The sequence below is a fragment of the Anser anser genome (genome assembly GCF_964211835.1).
Source record: "Anser anser genome assembly, chromosome: 15".
In the NCBI taxonomy this organism is placed as follows: domain Eukaryota; kingdom Metazoa; phylum Chordata; class Aves; order Anseriformes; family Anatidae; genus Anser; species Anser anser.
This window is the reverse complement of record NC_139736.1, coordinates 18,346,534-18,369,942: the sequence shown is the minus strand read 5'-3', so window position 1 is coordinate 18,369,942 and position 23,409 is coordinate 18,346,534.

Sequence of the window (23,409 nt, the reverse complement as noted above, 5' to 3'; positions counted from 1 at the left end):
CAGGGCACTCTCTGGAGTCACTGCAGTGCATCCCCAGTGGTACCAGTGCACTCTCTGGACTCACTGCACTGCATCCACAGTGGTGCCAGTGCACTCTCTGGACTCACCGGGGTGCATCCCCAGTGGTGCCAGTGCACTCTCTGGACACACTGCACTGCATCCCCAGTGGTGCCAGTGCACTCTCTGGAGTCAATGCAGTGCATCCCCAGTGGTGCCAGTGCACTCTCTGGACTCACTGCACTGCATCCCCAGTGGTGCCAGTGCACTCTCTGGACTCACCAGGGTGCATCCCCAGTGGTGCCAGTGCACTCTCTGGACTCACCGGGGTGCATCCCCAGTGGTGCCAGTGCACTCTCTGGACTCACTGTACTGCATCCCCAGTGGTGCCAGTGCACTCTCTGGACTCACCGGGGTGCATCACTAGTGGTACCAGTGCACTCTCTGGACTCACTGCAGTGCATCCCCAGTGGTGCCAGTGCACTCTCTGGAGTCACCGGGGTGCATACCCAGTGGTGCCAGTGCACTCTCTGGAGTCACCGGGTTGCATCCCCAGTGGTGCCAGTGCACTCTCTGGACTCACTGCAGTGCATTCGCAGTGGTGCCAGTGCACTCTCTGGAGTCACCGGGTTGCATCCCCAGTGGTGCCAGTGCACTCTCTGGACTCACTGCAGTGCATCCCCAGTGGTGCTAGTGCACTCTCTGGACTCACTGCAGGGCATTCCCAGAGGTGCCAGTGCACTCTCTGGAGTCACTGCAGTGCATTCCCAGTGGTGCCAGTGCACTCTCTGGACTCACTGCAGTGCATCCCCAGTGGTGCCAGTGCACTCTCTGGACTCACTGCACTGCATCCCCAGTGGTGCCAGTGCACTCCCTGGACTCACTGCAGTGCATCTCCAGTGGTGCCAGTGCACTCTCTAGAGTCACCGGGTTGCATCCCCAGTGGTGCCAGTGCACTCTCTGGACTCACTGCACTGCATCCCCAGTGGTGACAGTGCACTCTCTGGAGTCACTGCAGTGCATCCCCAGTGGTGCCAGTGCACTCTCTGTACTCACGGCACTGCATCCCCAGTGGTGCCAGTGCACTCTCTGGACTCACCGGGGTGCATCCCCAGTGGTGCCAGTGCACTCTCTGGACTCACCGTGGTGCATCCCCAGTAGTGCCAGTGCACTCTCTGGACTCACTGCAGTGCATCCCCAGTAGTGCCAGTGCTCTCTCTGGACTCACCGGGGTGCACCACCAGTCGTGCCAGGGCACTCTCTGGAGTCACTGCAGTGCATCCCCAGTGGTACCAGTGCACTCTCTGTACTCACTGCACTGCATCCCCAGTGGTGCCAGTGCACTCTCTGGAATCACTGAAGTGCATCCCCAGTGGTACCAGTGCACTCTCTGGACTCTCCGGGGTGCATCCCCAGTGGTGCCAGTGCACTCTCTGGAGTCACTGCAGTGCATCCCCAGTGGTGCCAGTGCACTTTCTGGACTCACTACAGGGCATCCCCAGTGGTGCCAGTGCACTCTCTGGACTCACTGCACTGCATCCCCAGTAGTGCCAGTGCACTCTCTGGACTCACTGCAGTGCATTCCCAGTGGTGCCAGTGCACTCTCTGGACTCACTGCAGTGCATCCCCAGTGGTGCCAGTGCACTCTCTGGACTCACCAGGGTGCATCCCCAGTGGTGCCAGTGCACTCTCTGGACTCACTGCAGTCCATCCCCAGTGGTGCCAGTGCACTCTCTGGACTCACTGCAGTGCATCCCCAGTGGTGCCAGTGCACTCTCTGGACTCACTGCAGTGCATCCCCAGTGGTGCCAGTGCACTCTCTGGACTCACTGCAGTGCATTCCCAGTGGTGCCAGTGCACTCTGTGGACTCACTGCAGTGCATCCCCAGTGGTGCCAGTGCACTCTCTGGACTCATTGCAGTGCATCCCCAGTGGTGCCAGTGCACTCTCTGGAATCACTGCAGTGCATCCCCAGTGGTACCAGTGCACTCTCTGGACTCACTGCACTGCATCCCCAGTGGTGCCAGTGCACTCTCTGGACTCACTGCAGTGCATCCCCAGTGGTGCCAGTGCACTCTCTGGAGTCACTGCAGTGTATCCCCAGTAGTACCAGTGCACTCTCTGGAGTCACTGCAGTGCATCCCCAGTGGTGCCAGTGGACTCTCTGGACTCACTGCAGTGCATTCGCAGTGGTGCCAGTGCACTCTCTGGACTCACTGCACTGCATTCCCAGTGGTGCCAGTGCACTCTCTGGACTCACTGCAGTGCATCCCCAGTGGTGCCAGTGCACTCTCTGGACTCACCAGGGTGCATCCCCAGTGGTGCCAGTGCACTCTCTGGACTCACTGCACTGCATCCCCAGTGGTGCCAGTGCACTCTCTGGACTCACTGCACTGCATCCCCAGTGGTGCCAGTGCACTCTCTTGACTCACTGCACTGCATCCCCAGTGGTGCCAGTGCACTCTCTGGACTCACTGCAGTGTATCCCCAGTGGTGCCAGTGCACTCTCTGGACTCACTGCACTGCATCCCCAGTGGTGCCTGTGCACTCTCTGGACTCACTGCACTGCATTACCAGTGGTGCCAGTGCACTCTCTAGACTCACTTCAGTGCATCACCAGTGGTGCCAGTGCACTCTCTGGACTCACTGCACTGCATCCCCAGTGGTGCCTGTGCACTCTCTGGACTCACTGCACTGCATCCCCAGTGGTGCCAGTGCACTCTCTGGACTCACTGCACTGCATCCCCAGTGGTGCCAGTGCACTCTCTGGACTCACTTCAGTGCATCCCCAGTGGTGCCAGTGCACTCTCTGGACTCACTGCACTGCATCCCCAGTGGTGCCAGTGCACTCTCTGGACTCACCGGGGTGCATCCCCAGTGGTGCCAGTGCACTCTCTGGACTCACTGCAGTGCATCCCCAGTAGTGCCAGTGCACTCTATGGACTCACTGCAGTGCATCCCCAGTGGTGCCAGTGCACTCTCTGGACTCACCCGGGTGCATCCCCAGTGGTGCCAGTGGACTCTCTGGATTCACCGGGGTGCATCCCCAGTGGTGCCAGTGCAATCTCTGGAGTCACTGCAGTGCATCAACAGGGTTGCCAGTGCGCTCTCTGGAATCACTGCAGGGCATTCCCAGTGGTGCCAGTGCACTCTCTGGACTCACTGCAGTGCATCCCCAGTGGTACCAGTGCACTCTCTGGACTCACTGCAGTGCATCCCCAGTGGTGCCAGTGCACTCTCTGGACTCACTGCACTGCATCCCCAGTGGTGCCAGTGCACTCTCTGGACTCACCGGGGTACATCCCCAGTGGTGCCAGTGCACTCTCTGAACTCACCGGGGTGCATCCCCAGTGGTGCCAGTGCACTCTCTGGACTCACTGCAGTGCATCCCCAGTGGTGCCAGTGCACTCTCTGGACTCACTGCAGTGCATCTCCAGTGGTGCCAGTGCACTCTCTGGAGTCACCGGGGTGCATCCCTAGTGGTACCAGTGCACTCTCTGGACTCACTGCAGTGCATCCCCAGTGGTGCCAGTGCACTCTCTGGAGTCACTGCAGTGCATCACCAGTGGTGCCAGTGCACTCTCTGGAGTCACCGAGTTGCATCCCCAGTGGTGCCAGTGCACTCTCTGGACTCACTGCAGTGCATTCCCAGTGGTGCCAGTGCACTCTCTGGACTCACCGGGATGCATCCCCAGTGGTGCCAGTGCACTCTCTGGACTCACTGCAGTGCATCCCCAGTAGTGCCAGTGCACTCTCTGGACTCACTGCACTGCATCTCCAGTGGTGCCAGTGCACTCTCTGGACTCACTGCAGTGCATCCCCAGTGGTGCTAGTGCACTCTCTGGACTCACTGCAGGGAATTCCCAGAGGTGCCAGTGCACTCTCTGGAGTCACTGCAGTGCATTCCCAGTGGTGCCAGTGCACTCTCTGGACTCACTGCACTTCATCCCCAGTGGTGCCAATGCACTCTCTGGAGTCAATGCAGTGCATCCCCAGTAGTGCCAGTGCTCTCTCTGGACTCTCCGGGGTGCATCCCCAGTGGTGCCAGTGCACTCTCTGGAGTCACTGCAGTGCATCCCCAGTGGTGCCAGTGCACTCTCTGGAGTCACTGCAGTGCATCCCCAGTAGTACCAGTGCACTCTCTGGACTCACTGCAGTGCATCCCCAGTGGTGCCAGTGCACTCTCTGGACTCACTGCACTGCATTCGCAGTGGTGCCAGTGCACTCCCTGGACTCACTGCACTGCATCCCCAGTGGTGCCAGTGCACTCTCTGGAGTCAATGCAGTGCATCCCCAGTGGTGCCAGTGCACTCTCTGGACTCACTGCAGTGCATCCCCAGTGGTGCCAGTGCACTCTCTGGACTCACCAGGGTGCAACCCCAGTGATGCCAGTGCACTCTCTGGACTCACTGCACTGCATCCCCAGTGGTGCCAGTGCACTCTCTGGACTCACTGCACTGCATCCCCATTGGTTCCTGTGCACTCTCTGGACTCACTGCACTGCATCCCCAGTGGTGCCAGTGCACTCTCTGGACTCACTGCAGTGCATTCCCAGAGGTGCCAGTGCACTCTCTGGACTCACTGCAGTGCATCCCCAGTAGTGCCAGTGCACTCTATGGACTCACTGCAGTGCATCCCCAGTGGTGCCAGTGCACTCTCTGGACTCACTGCAGTGCATCCCCAGTGGTGCCAGTGCACTCTCTGGAGTCACTGCAGTGCATTTCCAGTCGTGCCAGTGCACTCTCTGGACTCACTGCACTGCATCCCCAGTAGTGCCAGTGCACTCTCTGGACTCACCGGGGTGCATCCCCAGTGGTGCCAGTGCACTCTCTGGACTCACTGCAGTGCATCCCCAGTGGTGCCAGTGCACTCTCTGGACTCACTGCACTGCATCCCCAGTGGTGACAGTGCACTCTCTGGACTCACTGCAGTGCATCCCCAGTGGTGCCAGTGCACTCTCTGGACTCACTGCAGTCCATCCCCAGTGGTGCCAGTGCACTCTCTGGACTCACTGCAGTGCATCCCCAGTGGTGCCAGTGCACTCTCTGGACTCACCGGGGTGCATCCCCAGTGGTGCCAGTACACTCTCTGGACTCACTGCAGTGCATTCCCAGTGGTGCCAGTGCACTCTCTGGACTCACTGCAGTGCATCCCCAGTGGTGCCAGTGCACTCTCTGGACTCATTGCAGTGCATCCCCAGTGGTGCCAGAACACTCTCTGGACTCACTGCACTGCATCCCCAGTGGTGCCAGAACACTCTCTGGACTCACTGCACTGCATCCCCAGTGGTGCCAGTGCACTCTCTGGACTAACTACACTGCATCCCCAGTGGTGCCAGTGCACTCTCTGGAGTCACTGCAGTGTATCCCCAGTAGTACCAGTGCACTCTCTGGAGTCACTGCAGTGCATCCCCAGTGGTGCCAGTGGACTCTCTGGACTCACTGCAGTGCATTCGCAGTGGTGCCAGTGCACTCTCTGGACTCACTGCACTGCATTCCCAGTGGTGCCAGTGCACTCTCTGGAGTCAATGCACTGCATCCCCAGTGGTGCCAGTGCACTATCTGGACTCACTGCAGTGCATCCCCAGTGGTGCCAGTACACTCTCTGGACTCACCAGGGTGCATCCCCAGTGGTGCCAGTGCACTCTCTGGACTCACCGGGGTGCATCCCCAGTGGTGCCAGTGCACTCTCTGGACTCACTGCAGTGCATCCCCAGTGGTGCCAGTGCACTCTCTGGACTCACTGCAGTGCATCCCCAGTGGTGCCAGTGCACTCTCTGGACTCACTGCAGTGTATCCCCAGTGGTGCCAGTGCACTCTCTGGACTCACTGCACTGTATCCCCAGTGGTGCCTGTGCACTCTCTGGACTCACTGCACTGCATCCCCAGTGGTGCCAGTGCACTCTCTAGACTCACTTCAGTGCATCCCCAGTGGTGCCAGTGCACTCTCTGGACTCACTGCACTGCATCCCCAGTGGTGCCTGTGCACTCTCTGGACTCACTGCACTGCATCCCCAGTGGTGCCAGTGCACTCTCTGGACCCACTGCAGTGCATCCCCAGTGGTGCCAGTGCACTCTCTGGACTCACTGCACTGCATCCCCAGTAGTGCCAGTGCACTCTCTGGACTCACTGCACTGCATCTCCAGTGGTGCCAGTGCACTCTCTGGACTCACTGCAGTGCATCCCCAGTGGTGCTAGTGCACTCTCTGGACTCACTGCAGGGAATTCCCAGAGGTGCCAGTGCACTCTCTGGAGTCACTACAGTGCATTCCCAGTGGTGCCAGTGCACTCTCTGGACTCACTGCACTTCATCCCCAGTGGTGCCAATGCACTCTCTGGAGTCAATGCAGTGCATCCCCAGTAGTGCCAGTGCTCTCTCTGGACTCTCCGGGGTGCATCCCCAGTGGTGCCAGTGCACTCTCTGGAGTCACTGCAGTGCATCCCCAGTGGTGCCAGTGCACTCTCTGGAGTCACTGCAGTGCATCCCCAGTAGTACCAGTGCACTCTCTGGACTCACTGCAGTGCATCCCCAGTGGTGCCAGTGCACTCTCTGGACTCACTGCACTGCATTCGCAGTGGTGCCAGTGCACTCTCTGGACTCACTGCACTGCATCCCCAGTGGTGCCAGTGCACTCTCTGGAGTCAATGCAGTGCATCCCCAGTGGTGCCAGTGCACTCTCTGGACTCACTGCAGTGCATCCCCAGTGGTGCCAGTGCACTCTCTGGACTCACCAGGGTGCAACCCCAGTGATGCCAGTGCACTCTCTGGACTCACTGCACTGCATCCCCAGTGGTGCCAGTGCACTCTCTGGACTCACTGCACTGCATCCCCAGTGGTTCCTGTGCACTCTCTGGACTCACTGCACTGCATCCCCAGTGGTGCCAGTGCACTCTCTGGACTCACTGCAGTGCATTCCCAGAGGTGCCAGTGCACTCTCTGGACTCACTGCAGTGCATCCGCAGTAGTGCCAGTGCACTCTATGGACTCACTGCAGTGCATCCCCAGTGGTGCCAGTGCACTCTCTGGACTCACTGCAGTGCATCCCCAGTGGTGCCAGTGCACTCTCTGGAGTCACTGCAGTGCATTTCCAGTCGTGCCAGTGCACTCTCTGGACTCACTGCACTGCATCCCCAGTAGTGCCAGTGCACTCTCTGGACTCACCGGGGTGCATCCCCAGTGGTGCCAGTGCACTCTCTGGACTCACTGCAGTGCATCCCCAGTGGTGCCAGTGCACTCTCTGGACTCACTGCACTGCATCCCCAGTGGTGACAGTGCACTCTCTGGACTCACTGCACTGCATCCCCAGTGGTGCCAGAACACTCTCTGGACTCACTGCACTGCATCCCCAGTGGTGCCAGTGCACTCTCTGGACTAACTACACTGCATCCCCAGTGGTGCCAGTGCACTCTCTGGAGTCACTGCAGTGTATCCCCAGTAGTACCAGTGCACTCTCTGGAGTCACTGCAGTGCATCCCCAGTGGTGCCAGTGGACTCTCTGGACTCACTGCAGTGCATTCGCAGTGGTGCCAGTGCACTCTCTGGACTCACTGCACTGCATTCCCAGTGGTGCCAGTGCACTCTCTGGAGTCAATGCACTGCATCCCCAGTGGTGCCAGTGCACTATCTGGACTCACTGCAGTGCATCCCCAGTGGTGCCAGTACACTCTCTGGACTCACCAGGGTGCATCCCCAGTGGTGCCAGTGCACTCTCTGGACTCACCGGGGTGCATCCCCAGTGGTGCCAGTGCACTCTCTGGACTCACTGCAGTGCATCCCCAGTGGTGCCAGTGCACTCTCTGGACTCACTGCAGTGCATCCCCAGTGGTGCCAGTGCACTCTCTGGACTCACTGCAGTGTATCCCCAGTGGTGCCAGTGCACTCTCTGGACTCACTGCACTGTATCCCCAGTGGTGCCTGTGCACTCTCTGGACTCACTGCACTGCATCCCCAGTGGTGCCAGTGCACTCTCTAGACTCACTTCAGTGCATCCCCAGTGGTGCCAGTGCACTCTCTGGACTCACCGGGGTGCATCCCCAGTGGTGCCAGTGGACTCTCTGGATTCACCGGGGTGCATCCCCAGTGGTGCCAGTGCACTCTCTTGTCTCACTGCAGTGCATCACCAGGGTTGCCAGTGCGCTCCATGGACTCACTGCAGGGCATTCCCAGTGGTGCCAGTGCACTCTCTGGACTCACTGCAGTGCATCCCCAGTGTTACCAGTGCACTCTCTTGAGTCACTGCAGTGCATCCCCAGTGGTGCCAGGGCACTCTCTGGACTCACTGCAGGGCATCCCCAGTGGTGCCAGTGCACTCTCTGGACTCACTGCAGTGCATCCCCAGTGGTGCCAGTGCACTCTCTGGACTCACCGGGGTGCATCACCACTGGTGCCAGTGCACTCTCTGGACTCACTGCAGTGCATCCCCAGTGGTGCCAGTGCACTCTCTGGACTCACTCCAGTGCATACCCAGTGGTGCCAGTGCACTCTCTGGAGTCACCGGGGTGCATCCCTAGTGGTACCAGTGCACTCTCTGGACTCACTGCAGTGCATCCCCAGTGGTGCCAGTGCACTCTCTGGAGTCACTGCAGTGCATCCCCAGTGGTGCCAGTGCACTCTCTGGAGTCACCGAGTTGCATCCCCAGTGGTGCCAGTGCACTCTCTGGACTCACTGCAGTGCATTCCCAGTGGTGCCATTGCACTCTCTGGACTCACCGGGGTGCATCCCCAGTGTTGCCAGTGCACTCTCTGGACTCACTGCAGTGCATCCCCAGTAGTGCCAGTGCACTCTCTGGACTCACTGCACTGCATCTCCAGTGGTGCCAGTGCACTCTCTGGACTCACTGCACTGCATCCCCAGTGGTGCTAGTGCACTCTCTGGACTCACTGCAGGGAATTCCCAGAGGTGCCAGTGCACTCTCTGGAGTCACTGCAGTGCGTTCCCAGTGGTGCCAGTGCACTCTCTGAACTCACTGCAGTGCATTCCCAGTGGTGCCAATGCACTCTCTGGAGTCAGTGCAGTGCATCCCCAGTAGTGCCAGTGCTCTCTCTGGACTCACCGGGGTGCATCCCCAGTGGTGCCAGTGCACTCTCTGGACTCACAAGGGTGCAAACCCAGTGGTGCCAGTGCACTCTCTGGACTCACTGCACTGCATCCCCAGTGGTGCCAGTGCACTCTCTGGACTCACTGCAGTGCATCCCCAGTGGTGCCAGTGCACTCTCTGGAATCACTGCAGTGCATCCCCAGTGGTACCAGTGCACTCTCTGGAGTCACTGCAGTGCATCCGCAGTGGTGCCAGTGCACTCTCTGGACTCACGGCACTGCATCCCCAGTGGTGCCAGTGGACCCTCTGGAGTCACTGCACTGCATCCGCAGTGGTGCCAGTGCACTCTCTGGACTCACTGCACTGCATCCCCAGCGTTGCCAGGGCACTCTCTGGACTCACTGCAGTGCATCCCCAGCGGTGCCAGTGCACTCTCTGGACTCACTGCAGTGCATCCCCAGTGGTGCCAGTGCACTCTCTGGACTCACTGCAGTGCATTCCCAGTGGTGTCAGTGCGCTCTCTGGACTCACTGCAGGGCATCCCCAGTGGTGCCAGTGCACTCTCTGGACTCACTGCAGTGCAACACCAGTGGTGCCAGTGCACTCTCTGGAGTCACCGGGTTGCATCCCCAGTGGTGTCAGTGCACTCTCTGGACTCACTGCAGTGCATCCCCAGTGGTGCCAGTGCACTCTCTGGAGTCACCGGGTTGCATCCCCAGTGGTGCCAGTGCACTGTCTGGACTCACCGGGGTGCATCCCCAGTGGTGCCAGTGCACTCTCTGGACTCACTGCAGTGCATCACCAGTGGTGCCAGTGCACTCTCTGGAGTCACCGGGATGCATCCCCAGTGGTGCCAGTGCACTCTCTGGACTCACTGCACTGCATCCCCAGTGGTGCCAGTGCACTCTCTGGAGTCACTGCAGTGCATCCCCAGTGGTGCCAGTGCACTCTCTGTACTCACTACAGTGCATCCCCAGTGGTGCCAGTGCACTCTCTGGACTCACCGCACTGCATCCCCAGTCTTGCCAGTGCACTCTCTGTACTCACTGCACTGCATTCCCAGTGGTGCCAGTGCACTCTCTGGACTCACCGGTGTGCATCCCCAGTGGTGCCAGTGCACTCTCTGGGCTCACTGCAGTATATCCCCAGTGGTGCCAGTGCACTCTCTGGACTCACTGCACTGCATCCCCAGTGGTGCCTGTGCACTCTCTGGACTCACTGCACTGCATCCCCAGTGGTGCCAGTGCACTCTCTGGACTCACTGCACTGCATCCCCAGTGGTGCCAGTGCACTCTCTGGACTCACCGGGGTGCATCACCTGTGGTGCCAGTGCACTCTCTGGAGTCACTGCAGTGCATCCCCAGTTGTGCCAGGGCACTCTCAGGAGTCACTGCAGTGCATCCCCAGAGGTGCCAGTGCACTCTCTGGACTCACTGCAGTGCATTCCCAGTGGTGCCAGTGCACTCTCTGGACTCACTGCAGTGCATCCCTAGTGCTGCTAGTGCACTCTCTTTACTCACTGGAGGGCATCCCCAGAGGTGCCAGTGCACTCTCTGGAGTCACTGCAGTGCATCCCCAGTGGTGCCAGTGCACTCTCTGGACTCACTGCAGTGCATCCCCAGTGGTGCCAGTGCACTCTCTGGACTCACTGCAGTATATCCCCAGTAGTGCCAGTGCACTCTCTGGACTCACCGGGGTGCATCCCCAGTGGTGCCAGTGCACTCTCTGGACTCACTGCAGTGCATTCCCAGTGGTGCCAGTGCACTCTCTTGACTCACTGCACTGCATCCCCAGTGGTGCCAGTGCACTCTCTGGACTCACTGCTCTGCATCCCCAGCGGTGCCAGGGCACTCTCTGGACACACTGCAGTGCATCCCCAGTGGTGCCAGGGCACTCTCTGGACTCACTGCACTGCATCCCCAGTGGTGCCAGTGCACTCTCTGCATTCACTGCAGAGCATTCCCAGTAGTGTCAGTGCGCTCTCTGGACTCACTGCAGGGCATCAACAGTGGTGCCAGTGCACTCTCTGGACTCACTGCAGTGCAACACCAGTGGTGCCAGTGCACTCTCTGGAGTCACTGCAGTGCATCCCCAGTGGTGCCAGTGCACTCTCTGGACTCACTGCAGTGCATCCCCAGTGGTGCCAGTGCACTCTCTGGAGTCACCGGGTTGCATCCCCAGTGGTGCCAGTGCACTCTCTGGACTCACTATACTGCATCCCCAGTGGTGCCAGTGCACTCTCTGGACTCACTGCAGTGCATCCCCAGTGGTGCCAGTGCACTCTCTGGACTCACTGCGGTGCATCCCCAGTGGTGCCAGTGCACTCTCTGGACTCACTGCAGTGCATCCCCAGTGGTGCCAGTGCACTCTCTGGAGTCACCGGGTTGCATCCCCAGTGGTGCCAGTGCACTCTCTGGACTCACTGCAGTGCATCACCAGTGGTGCCAGTGCACTCTCTGGACTCACTGCAGTATATCCCCAGTGGTGCCAGTGCACTCTCTGGACTCACTGCACTGCATCCCCAGTGGTGCCTGTGCACTCTCTGGACTCACTGCAGTGCATCCCCAGTGGTGCCAGTGCACTCTCTGGACTCACTGCAGTGCATCCCGAGTGGTGCCAGTGCACTCTCTGGACTTACTGCAGTGCATCCCCAGTGGTGCCAGTGCACTCTCTGGACTCACCGGGGTGCATCACCAGTGGTGCCAGTGCACTCTCTGGAGTCACTGCAGTGCATCCCCAGTGGTGCCAGTGCACTCTCAGGAGTCACTGCAGTGCATCCCCAGAGGTGCCAGTGCACTCTCTGGACTCACTGCACTGCATCCCCAGTGGTGCCAGTGCACTCTCTGGACTCACCGCACTGCATCCCGAGTGGTGCCAGTGCACTCTCTGGATTCACTGGGGTGCATCCACAGTGTTTCCAGTGCACTCTCCGGACTCACTGCAGTGCATCCCCAGTGGTGCCAGTGCACTGTCTGGACTCACTGCAGTGCATTCCCAGTGGTGTCAGTGCACTCTCTGGACTCACTACAGCGCATACCCAGGGGTGCCAGTGCACTCTCTGGACACATTGCAGTGCATCCCCAGTGGTACCAGTGCACTCTCTGGAGTCACTGCAGTGCGTCCGCAGTGGTGCCAGTGCACTCTCTGGACTCACCGGGGTGCATCGGCAGTGCTGCCAGTGCACTCTCTAGAGTCACTGCAGTGCATCCCCAGTGGTGCCAGTGCACTCTCTGGACTCACTGCAGTATATCCCCAGTGGTGCCAGTGCACTCTCTGGAGTGACTGCAGTGCATCCCCAGAGGTGCCAGTGCACTCTCTGGACTCACTGCACTGCATCCCCAGTGGTGCCAGTGCACTCTCTGGACTCACCGCACTGCATCCCGAGTGGTGCCAGTGCACTCTCTGGATTCACTGGGGTGCATCCACAGTGTTTCCAGTGCACTCTCCGGACTCACTGCAGTGCATCCCCAGTGGTGCCAGTGCACTGTCTGGACTCACTGCAGTGCATTCCCAGTGGTGTCAGTGCACTCTCTGGACTCACTACAGCGCATACCCAGTGGTGCCAGTGCACTCTCTGGACTCATTGCAGTGCATCCCCAGTGGTACCAGTGCACTCTCTGGAGTCACTGCAGTGCGTCCGCAGTGGTGCCAGTGCACTCTCTGGACTCACCGGGGTGCATCGGCAGTGCTGCCAGTGCACTCTCTAGAGTCACTGCAGTGCATCCCCAGTGGTTCCAGTGCGCTCTCTGGACTCACTGTACTGCATCCCCAGTGGTGCCAGTACACTCTCTGGACTCACTGCACTGCATCCCCAGTGGTGCCAGTGCAATCTCTGGACTCACTGGGGTGCATCCCCAGTGGTGCCAGTGCACTCTCTGGACTCACTGCAGTGCATCCCCAGTGGTGCCAGTGCACTCTCTGGACTCACTGCAGTGCATCCCCAGTGGTGCCAGTGCACTCTCTGGACTCACCGCACTGCATCCCCAGTCTTGCCAGTGCACTCTCTGGATTCACTGGGCTGCATCCATGGTGTTGCCAGTGCACTCTCTGGACTCACTGCAGTGCATCCCCAGTGGTGCCAGTGCACTCTCTGGACTCACTGGGGTGCATCCCCAGCGTTGCCAGGGCACTCTCTGGACTCACTGCAGTGCATCCCCGGTGGTGCCAGGGCACTCTCTGGACTCACTGCACTGCATCCCCAGTGGTGCCAGTGCACTCTCTGCACTCACTGCACTGCATTCCCAGTGGTGCCAGTGCACTCTCTGGACTCACTGCAGTGCATCCCCAGTGGTGCCAGTGCACTCTCTGGACTCACTGGGGTGCATCCCCAGCGTTGCCAGGGCACTCTCTGGACTCACTGCAGTGCATCCCCGGTGGTGCCAGGGCACTCTCTGGACTCACTGCACTGCATCCCCAGTGGTGCCAGTGCACTCTCTGGACTCACTGCAGTGCATCCCCAGTGGTGTCAGTGTGCTCTCTGGACTCACTGCAGGGCATCCCCAGTGGTGCCAGTGCACTCTCTGGACTCACTGCAGTGCATCCCCAGTGGTGCCAGTGCACTCTCTGGAGTCACCGGGTTGCATCCCCAGTGGTGCCAGTGCACTCTCTGGACTCACTGCAGTGCATTCCCAGTGGTGCCACTGCACTCTCTGGACTCACCGGGGTGCATCCCCAGTGGTGCCAGTGCACTCTCTGGACTCACTGCAGTGCATCCCCAGTGGTGCCAGTGCACTCTCTGGAGTCACCGGATTGCATCCCCAGTGGTGCCAGTGCACTCTCTGGACTCACTGCACTGCATTCCCAGTGGTGCCAGTGCACTCTCTGGACTCACTGCAGTATATCCCCAGTGGTGCCAGTGCACTCTCTGGACTCACTGCACTGCATCCCCACTGGTGCCAGTGCACTCTCTGGACTCACTGCACTGCATCCCCAGTGGTGCCAGTGCACTCTCTGGACTCACTTCAGTGCATCCCGAGTGGTGCCAGTGCACTCTCTGGACTTACTGCAGTGCATCCCCAGTGGTGCCAGTGCACTCTCTGGACTCACCGGGGTGCATCCCCAGTGGTGCCAGTGCACTCTCTGGAGTCACTGCAGTGCATCCCCAGTGGTGCCAGTGCACTCTCAGGAGTCACTGCAGTGCATCCCCAGTGGTGCCAGTGCACTCTCTGGACTCACCGCACTGCATCCCCAGTGGTGCCAGTGCACTCTCTGGATTCACTGGGGTGCATCCACAGTGTTGCCAGTGCACTCTCTGGACTCACTGCAGTGCATCCCCAGTGGTGCCAGTGCACTCTCTGGACTCACTGCAGTGCATCCCCAGTGGTGCCAGTGCACTCTCTGGACTCACCGGGGTGCTTCCCCAGTGGTGCCAGTACACTCTCTGGACTCACTGCAGTGCATCCCCAGTGGTACCACTGCACTCTCTGAACTCACTGCAGTGCATCCCCAGTGGTGCCAGTGCACTCTCTGGACTCACTGCAGTGCATTCCCAGTGGTGCCAGTGCACTCTCTGGACTCACTGCAGCGCATCCCCAGTGGTGCCAGTGCACTCTCTGGACTCACTGCAGTGCATCCCCAGTGCTGCCAGTGCACTCTCTGGACTCACCGGGATGCATCCCCAGTGGTGCCAGTGCTCTCTCTGGACTCACCGGGGTGCATCCCCAGTGGTGCCAGTGCACTCTCTGGACTCATTGCAGTGCATCCCCAGAGGTACCAGTGCACTCTCTGGAGTCACTGCAGTGCATCCGCAGTGGTGCCAGTGCACTCTCTGGACTCACCGGGGTGCATCCCCAGTGGTGCCAGTGCACTCTCTGGACTCACTGCACTGCATCCCCAGTGCTGCCAGTGCGCTCTCTGGACTCACCGGGGTGCATCCCCAGTGGTGCCAGTGCACTCTCTGGACTCACCAGGGTGCATCCCCAGAGGTACCAGTGCACTCTCTGGACTCACTGCAGTGCATCCCCAGTGGTGCCAGTGCACTCTCTGGACTCACCGGGGTGCATCCCCAGTGGTGCCAGTGCACTCTCTGGACTCACCGGGGTGCATCCCCAGTGGTGCCAGTGAACTCTCTGGACTCATTGCAGTGCATCCCCAGTGGTACCAGTGCACTCTCTGGAGTCACTGCAGTGCATCCGTAGGGTGCCAGTGCACTCTCTGGACTCACCGGGGTGCATCCGCAGTGGTGCCAGTGCACTCTCTGGACTCACTGCACTGCATCCCCAGTGGTGCCAGTGCACTCTCTGGACTCACTGCAGTGCATCCCCAGTGGTGCCAGTGCACTCTCTGGACTCACTGCACTGCATCCCCAGTGGTGCCAGTGCACTCTCTAGACTCACTGCACTGCATCCCCAGTGGTGCCAGTGCACTCCGTGGAGTCACCAGGGTGCATCCCCTGTGCTGCCAGTGCACTCTCTGGACTCACCGGGATGCATCCCCAGTGGTGCCAGTGCACTCTCTGGACTCACTGCACTGCATCCCCAGTGGTGCCAGTGCACTCTCTGGACTCACTGCAGTGCATCCCCAGTGGTGCCAGTGCACTCTGTGGACTCACTGCACTGCATACCCAGTGGTGCCAGTACACTCTCTGGACTCACCGGGGTGCATCCCCAGTGGTGCCAGCGCACTCTCTGGACTCACTGCAGTGCATCCCCAGTGGTGCCAGTGCACTCTCTGGACTCACCGGGGTGCATCCCCAGTGGTGCCAGTGCACTCTCTGGACTCACTGCAGTGCATCCCCAGTGTTGCCAGTGCACTCTCTGGACTAACTGCAGTGCATCCCCAGTGGTGCCAGTGCACTCTCTGGACTCACCGCACTGCATCCCCAGTCTTGCCAGTGCACTCTCTGGATTCACTGGGCTGCATCCACGGTGTTGCCAGTGCACTCTCTGGACTCACTGCAGTGCATCCCCAGTGTTGCCAGTGCACTCTCTGGACTCATTGCAGTGCATCCCCAGTGGTGCCAGTGCACTCTCTGGAGTCACTGCAGTGCATCCCCAGTGGTGCCAGTGCACTCTCTGGAATCACTGCAGTGCATCCCCAGTGGTGCCAGTGCACTCTCTGGACTCACTGCAGTCCATCCCCAGTGGTGCCAGTGCACTCTCTGGACTCACTGCAGTGCATCCCCAGTGGTGCCAGTGCACTCTCTGGACTCACTGCAGTGCATCCCCAGTGGTGCCAGTGCACTCTCTGGACTCATTGCAGTGCATCCCCAGTGGTGCCAGTGCACTCTCTGGAGTCACTGCAGTGCATCCCCAGTGGTGCCAGTGCACTCTCTGGACTCACTGCAGTGCATCCCCAGTGGTGCCAGTGCACTCTCTGGACTCACTGCAGTGCATCCCCAGTGGTGCCAGTGCACTCTCTGGAGTCACTGCAGTGTACCCCCAGTAGTACCAGTGCACTCTCTGGAGTCACTGCAGTGCATCCCCAGTGGTGCCAGTGGACTCTCTGGACTCACTGCACTGCATTCGCAGTGGTGCCAGTGCACTCTCTGGACTCACTGCAGGGCATTCCCAGAGGTGCCAGTGCACTCTCTGGAGTCAATGCACTGCATCCCCAGTGGTGCCAGTGCACTCTCTGGACTCACTGCAGTGCATCCCCAGTGGTGCCAGTGCACTCTCTGGACTCACCAGGGTGCATCCCCAGTGGTGCCAGTGCACTCTCTGGACTCACCGGGGTACATCCCCAGTGGTGCCAGTGCACTCTCTGGACTCACTGCACTGCATCCCCAGTGGTGCCAGTGCACTCTCTGGACTCACTGCAGTGCATCCCCAGTGGTGCCAGTGCACTCTCTGGACTCACTGCAGTGTATCCCCAGTGGTGCCAGTGCACTCTCTGGACTCACTGCACTGCATCCCCAGTGGTGCCTGTGCACTCTCTGGACTCACTGCACTGCATTACCAGTGGTGCCAGTGCACTCTCTAGACTCACTTCAGTGCATCACCAGTGGTGCCAGTGCACTCTCTGGACTCACTGCACTGCATCCCCAGTGGTGCCTGTGCACTCTCTGGACTCACTGCACTGCATCCCCAGTGGTGCCAGTGCACTCTCTGGACTCACTGCAGTGCATCCCCAGTGGTGCCAGTGCACTCTCTGGACTCACTTCAGTGCATCCCCAGTGGTGCCAGTGCACTCTCTGGACTCACTGCACTGCATCCCCAGTGGTGCCAGTGCACTCTCTGGACTCACCGGGGTGCATCCCCAGTGGTGCCAGTGCACTCTCTGGACTCACTGCAGTGCATCCCCAGTGGTGCCAGTGCACTCTATGGACTCACTGCAGTGCATCCCCAGTGGTGCCAGTGCACTCTCTGGACTCACCCGGGTGCATCCCCAGTGGTGCCAGTGGACTCTCTGGATTCACCGGGGTGCATCCCCAGTGGTGCCAGTGCACTCTCTGGACTCACTGCAGTGCATCAACAGGGTTGCCAGTGCGCTCTCTGGAATCACTGCAGGGCATTCCCAGTGGTGCCAGTGCACTCTCTGGACTCACTGCAGTGCATCCCCAGTGGTGCCAGTGCACTCTCTGGACTCACAGGGGTGCATCCCCACTGGTGCCAGTGCACTCTCTGGACTCACTGCACTGCATCCCCACAGGTGCCAGTGCACTCTCTGGACTCACTGCAGTGCATCCCCAGTGGTGCCAGTGCACTCCCTGGAGTCACTGCAGTGCATCCCCAGTGGTGCCAGAGCACTCTCAGGAGTCACTGCAGTGCATCCCCAGAGGTGCCAGTGCACTCTCTGGACTCACTGCAGTGCATCTCCAGTAGTGCCAGTGCACTCTCTGGACTCACTGCAGTGCATTCCCAGTGGTGCCAGTGCACTCTCTGGACTCAATGCAGTGCATCCCTAGTGCTGCTAGTGCACTCTCTTTACTCACTGCAGGGCATCCCCAGTGGTGCCAGTGCACTCTCTGGAGTCACTGCAGTGCATTCCCAGTGGTGCCAGTGCACTCTCTGGACTCACCAGGGTGCATCCCCAGAGGTACCAGTGCACTCTCTGGACTCACTGCAGTGCATCCCCAGTGGTGCCAGTGCACTCTCTGGACTCACCGGGGTGCATCCCCAGTCGTGCCAGTGCACTCTCTGGACTCACCGGGGTGCATCCCCAGTGGTGCCAGTGAACTCTCTGGACTCATTGCAGTGCATCCCCAGTGGTACCAGTGCACTCTCTGGAGTCACTGCAGTGCATCCGTAGGGTGCCAGTGCACTCTCTGGACTCACCGGGGTGCATCCGCAGTGGTGCCAGTGCACTCTCTGGACTCACTGCACTGCATCCCCAGTGGTGCCAGTGCACTCTCTGGACTCACTGCAGTGCATCCCCAGTGGTGCCAGTGCACTCTCTGGACTCACTGCACTGCATCCCCAGTGGTGCCAGTGCACTCTCTAGACTCACTGCACTGCATCCCCAGTGGTGCCAGTGCACTCCGTGGAGTCACCAGGGTGCATCCCCTGTGCTGCCAGTGCACTCTCTGGACTCACCGGGATGCATCCCCAGTGGTGCCAGTGCACTCTCTGGACTCACTGCACTGCATCCCCAGTGGTGCCAGTGCACTCTCTGGACTCACTGCAGTGCATCCCCAGTGGTGCCAGTGCACTCTGTGGACTCACTGCACTGCATACCCAGTGGTGCCAGTACACTCTCTGGACTCACCGGGGTGCATCCCCAGTGGTGCCAGCGCACTCTCTGGACTCACTGCAGTGCATCCCCAGTGGTGCCAGTGCACTCTCTGGACTCACCGGGGTGCATCCCCAGTGGTGCCAATGCACTCTCTGGACTCACTGCAGTGCATCCCCAGTGTTGCCAGTGCACTCTCTGGACTAACTGCAGTGCATCCCCAGTGGTGCCAGTGCACTCTCTGGACTCACCGCACTGCATCCCCAGTCTTGCCAGTGCACTCTCTGGATTCACTGGGCTGCATCCATGGTGTTGCCAGTGCACTCTCTGGACTCACTGCAGTGCATCCCCAGTATTGCCAGTGCACTCTCTGGACTCATTGCAGTGCATCCCCAGTGGTGCCAGTGCACTCTCTGGAGTCACTGCAGTGCATCCCCAGTGGTGCCAGTGCACTCTCTGGAATCACTGCAGTGCATCCCCAGTGGTGCCAGTGCACTCTCTGGACTCACTGCAGTCCATCCCCAGTGGTGCCAGTGCACTCTCTGGACTCACTGCAGTGCATCCCCAGTGGTGCCAGTGCACTCTCTGGACTCACTGCAGTGCATCCCCAGTGGTGCCAGTGCACTCTCTGGACTCATTGCAGTGCATCCCCAGTGGTGCCAGTGCACTCTCTGGAGTCACTGCAGTGCATCCCCAGTGGTGCCAGTGCACTCTCTGGACTCACTGCAGTGCATCCCCAGTGGTGCCAGTGCACTCTCTGGACTCACTGCAGTGCATCCCCAGTGGTGCCAGTGCACTCTCTGGAGTCACTGCAGTGTATCCCCAGTAGTACCAGTGCACTCTCTGGAGTCACTGCAGTGCATCCCCAGTGGTGCCAGTGGACTCTCTGGACTCACTGCACTGCATTCGCAGTGGTGCCAGTGCACTCTCTGGACTCACTGCAGGGCATTCCCAGAGGTGCCAGTGCACTCTCTGGAGTCAATGCACTGCATCCCCAGTGGTGCCAGTGCACTCTCTGGACTCACTGCAGTGCATCCCCAGTGGTGCCAGTGCACTCTCTGGACTCACCAGGGTGCATCCCCAGTGGTGCCAGTGCACTCTCTGGACTCACCGGGGTACATCCCCAGTGGTGCCAGTGCACTCTCTGGACTCACTGCACTGCATCCCCAGTGGTGCCAGTGCACTCTCTGGACTCACTGCAGTGCATCCCCAGTGGTGCCAGTGCACTCTCTGGACTCACTGCAGTGTATCCCCAGTGGTGCCAGTGCACTCTCTGGACTCACTGCACTGCATCCCCAGTGGTGCCTGTGCACTCTCTGGACTCACTGCACTGCATTACCAGTGGTGCCAGTGCACTCTCTAGACTCACTTCAGTGCATCACCAGTGGTGCCAGTGCACTCTCTGGACTCACTGCACTGCATCCCCAGTGGTGCCTGTGCACTCTCTGGACTCACTGCACTGCATCCCCAGTGGTGCCAGTGCACTCTCTGGACTCACTGCAGTGCATCCCCAGTGGTGCCAGTGCACTCTCTGGACTCACTTCAGTGCATCCCCAGTGGTGCCAGTGCACTCTCTGGACTCACTGCACTGCATCCCCAGTGGTGCCAGTGCACTCTCTGGACTCACCGGGGTGCATCCCCAGTGGTGCCAGTGCACTCTCTGGACTCACTGCAGTGCATCCCCAGTGGTGCCAGTGCACTCTATGGACTCACTGCAGTGCATCCCCAGTGGTGCCAGTGCACTCTCTGGACTCACCCGGGTGCATCCCCAGTGGTGCCAGTGGACTCTCTGGATTCACCGGGGTGCATCCCCAGTGGTGCCAGTGCACTCTCTGGACTCACTGCAGTGCATCAACAGGGTTGCCAGTGCGCTCTCTGGAATCACTGCAGGGCATTCCCAGTGGTGCCAGTGCACTCTCTGGACTCACTGCAGTGCATCCCCAGTGGTGCCAGTGCACTCTCTGGACTCACAGGGGTGCATCCCCACTGGTGCCAGTGCACTCTCTGGACTCACTGCACTGCATCCCCACAGGTGCCAGTGCACTCTCTGGACTCACTGCAGTGCATCCCCAGTGGTGCCAGTGCACTCCCTGGAGTCACTGCAGTGCATCCCCAGTGGTGCCAGAGCACTCTCAGGAGTCACTGCAGTGCATCCCCAGAGGTGCCAGTGCACTCTCTGGACTCACTGCAGTGCATCTCCAGTAGTGCCAGTGCACTCTCTGGACTCACTGCAGTGCATTCCCAGTGGTGCCAGTGCACTCTCTGGACTCAATGCAGTGCATCCCTAGTGCTGCTAGTGCACTCTCTTTACTCACTGCAGGGCATCCCCAGTGGTGCCAGTGCACTCTCTGGAGTCACTGCAGTGCATTCCCAGTGGTGCCAGTGCACTCTCTGGACTCACTGCAGTATATCCCCAGTGGTGCCAGTGCACTCTCTGGAGTCAATGCAGTGCATCCCCAGTAGTGCCAGTGCACTCTCTGGACTCACCGGGGTGCATCCCCAGTGGTGCCAGTGCACTCTCTGCACTCACTGCACTGCATTCCCAGTGGTGCCAGTGCACTCTCTGGACTCACTGCACTGCATCCCCAGCGTTGCCAGGGCACTCTCTGGACTCACTGCACTGCATCCCCAGTGGTGCCAGTGCACTCTCTGGACTCACTGCAGTGCATCACCAGTGGTGTCAGTGTGCTCTCTGGACTCACTGCAGGGCATCCCCAGTGGTGCCAGTGCACTCTCTGGACTCACTGCAGTGCATCCCCAGTGGTGCCAGTGCACTCTCTGGAGTCACCGGGTTGCATCCCCAGTGGTGCCAGTGCACTCTCTGGACTCACTGCAGTGCATTCCCAGTGGTGCCAGTGCACTCTCTGGACTCACCGGGGTGCATCCCCAGTGGTGCCAGTGCACTCTCTGGACTCACTGCAGTGCATCCCCAGTGGTGCCAGTGCACTCTCTGGAGTCACCGGGTTGCATCCCCAGTGGTGCCAGTGCACTCTCTGGACTCACTGCACTGCATTCCCAGTGGTGCCAGTGCACTCTCTGGACTCACTGCAGTATATCCCCAGTGGTGCCAGTGCACTCTCTGGACTCACTGCAGTGCATCCCCAGTGGTGCCAGTGCACTCTCTGGACTCACTGCACTGCATCCCCAGTGGTGCCAGTGCACTCTCTGGACTCACTGCACTGCATCCCGAGTGGTGCCAGTGCACTCTCTGGACTTACTGCAGTGCATCCCCAGTGGTGCCAGTGCACTCTCTGGACTCACCGGGGTGCATCCCCAGTGGTGCCAGTGCACTCTCTGGAGTCACTGCAGTGCATCCCCAGTGGTGCCAGTGCACTCTCAGGAGTCACTGCAGTGCATCCCCAGTGGTGCCAGTGCACTCTCTGGACTCACCGCACTGCATCCCCAGTGGTGCCAGTGCACTCTCTGGATTCACTGGGGTGCATCCACAGTGTTGCCAGTGCACTCTCCGGACTCACTGCAGTGCATCCCCAGTGGTGCCAGTGCACTCTCTGGACTCACTGCAGGGAATTCCCAGAGGTGCCAGTGCACTCTCTGGAGTCACTGCAGTGCGTTCCCAGTGGTGCCAGTACACTCTCTGAACTCACTGCAGTGCATTCCCAGTGGTGCCAATGCACTCTCTGGAGTCAATCCAGTGCATCCCCAGTAGTGCCAGTGCTCTCTCTGGACTCACCGGGGTGCATCCCCAGTGGTGCCAGTGCACTCTCTGGACTCACAAGGGTGAAAACCCAGTGGTGCCAGTGCACTCTCTGGACTCACTGCACTGCATCCCTAGTGGTGCCAGTGCACTCTCTGGACTCACTGCAGTGCATCCCCAGTGGTGCCAGTGCACTCTCTGGAATCACTGCAGTGCATCCCCAGTGGTACCAGTGCACTCTCTGGAGTCACTGCAGTGCATCCGCAGTGGTGCCAGTGCACTCTCTGGACTCACGGTTCTGCATCCCCAGTGGTGCCAGTGCACCCTCTGGAGTCACTGCACTGCATCCCCTGTGGTGCCAGTGCACTCTCTGGAGTCACTGCAGTGCATCCCCAGTAGTACCAGGGCACTCTCAGGAGTCACTGCAGTGCATCCCCAGAGGTGCCAGTGCACTCCTTGGACTCACTGCAGTGCATTCCCAGTGGTGCCAGTGCACTCTCTGGACTCACTGCACTGCATCCCTAGTGCTGCTAGTGCACTCTCTTTACTCACTGCAGGGCATCCCCAGAGGTGCCAGTGCACTCTCTGGAGTCACCGGGTTGCATCCCCAGTGGTGCCAGTGCACTCTCTGGACTCACTGCACTGCATCCCCAGTGGTGCTAGTGCACTCTCTGGACTCACTGCAGGGCATTCCCAGAGGTGCCAGTGCACTCTCTGGAGTCACTGCCGTGCATTCCCAGTGGTGCCAGTGCACTCTCTGGACTCACTGCAGTGCATCCCCAGTGGTGCCAGTGCACTCTCTGGACTCACTGCACTGCATCCCCAGTGGTGCCAGTGCACTCTCTAGAGTCACCGGGTTGCATCCCCAGTGGTGCCAGTGCACTCTCTGGACTCACTGCACTGCATCCCCAGTGGTGCCAGTGCACTCTCTGGAGTCACTGCAGTGCATCCCCAGTGGTGCCAGTGCACTCTCTGGACTCACTGCAGTGCATCCCCAGTGGTGCCAGTGCACTCTCTGGACTCACTGCACTGCATCCCCAGTGGTGCCAGTGCACTCTCTGGACTCACTGCACTGCATCCCCAGTGGTGCCAGTGCACTCTCTGGACTC